This window comes from Gadus morhua, chromosome 15, assembly GCF_902167405.1.
Source record: "Gadus morhua chromosome 15, gadMor3.0, whole genome shotgun sequence".
NCBI classification, from domain to species: Eukaryota; Metazoa; Chordata; class Actinopteri; order Gadiformes; family Gadidae; genus Gadus; species Gadus morhua.
Genome location: NC_044062.1, coordinates 3,312,353 through 3,313,651, shown reverse-complemented (window position 1 = coordinate 3,313,651; position 1,299 = coordinate 3,312,353). Strand labels below are relative to the sequence as shown.

The following is a 1,299-nucleotide window of genomic DNA, read 5'->3' as shown; positions in this document are numbered from 1 at the left end:
ATACAAACACACGCATGTTTACCTGCACACATACACACACACACATACACATATCTCACATGCGCACACACACACACACACACACACGCACACACACACACACACACACACACACACACACACACACACACACACACACACACACACACACACACACACACACACACACACACAAACACACACACACACACACACACACACACACACACACACACACACACACACACACACACACACGCACACACACACACGCAATCTCAATACTGTAATTAGGAAGTGTGAATTCAAATCCACGTTTTACTTCAATAATAGGTTAGCCTTTTCTGTGAGGATAACTACTATTAATATCCCAATTATAGGGCAGAGTAATAACTCTAGGTCTCCAGGATTACAAAACCCTTCCATTTCAGTCAAAAGTTCAATCCCACTCCTACACACGCCCCAATCAGTGTGACACATGATTACAGAACACCCAGTGTGTCCATCATGTTCCATGTGAAAGTAAAAAAAGGGAACCATGTTGAATTGTTACGAGAAGAATCAGAAAACCTGCATAGAGGAGGAAGGAGAGGACTAAGAGAGTGAGATGAGAAGGATAGGAACTAGCAGTCAGGAGTCGCAGGCATTTCTTTCTCTGCTGTGTGATCACATAGGAAACAGTTCCACATCCTATGCTTCTCTGGCTGCTCCCTCAAACCCATAAGCGATTGACATTGATGTATACCGGCTTGCCATTTCTACCTTTGATCCTGCAAGTCCATGCCCAGCTACATAGACAGCCAAGTCAATAGGACATGCAGAGGGTGATGTATAGCAGTGAGGAGATGTGTACATTGAAAGCCTCAAAGGGAATGAATGAGAGTGTTTTGCAGTTATCCTGTGTGATCATTAATCACATCGGTATTTAGAAGACACTATCGATCCATCTATCAAACTAAGGTACAGGGCTTAATCGCAGTAGCGCTTACCAGTCTTTAATCATTTCCCTCCATATAGAATGTAATTGTGTTTAGTCTTCATGCCTTTCGGTGGGTTCCTGTTCGTAGCAGTATACGTCCAATGAGATAAGGACAGGATATTAAATGGCACCCTTCTTTCTGCTTGTCATTCGTCAGCGTTCGCTGGGAGGAACATTCAAAGGAAGCTTGTGTAATTTGGAATTACAAGACGATTACAAAAGCTTCCTTTGGGTGTTACAGTAAGATCTGGGATTTCTCTGCGGTTCCGCAGCCAGACTTGGCATGACTTCATCGCTTGCATAATGACATTGTACACACGGCCAGGCAGATGTTGCACAAC

At 43.8% G+C, this 1,299-nt stretch overlaps 1 protein-coding gene across 1 annotated transcript in view; it reads right to left on the bottom strand.

The window, feature by feature from the left end:
- The window catches only part of fam83b (family with sequence similarity 83 member B), a 9,177-nt gene extending 8,097 nt beyond the window's left edge, over nt 1–1,080 (bottom strand). Inside the window, exon 1 of the mRNA XM_030379657.1 lies at nt 969–1,080. The gene's annotated coding sequence lies outside the window, so the exon portion shown is untranslated. The remainder of the gene's footprint in view (nt 1–968) is intronic.
- Nucleotides 1,081–1,299: the final 219 nt, after the last annotated feature.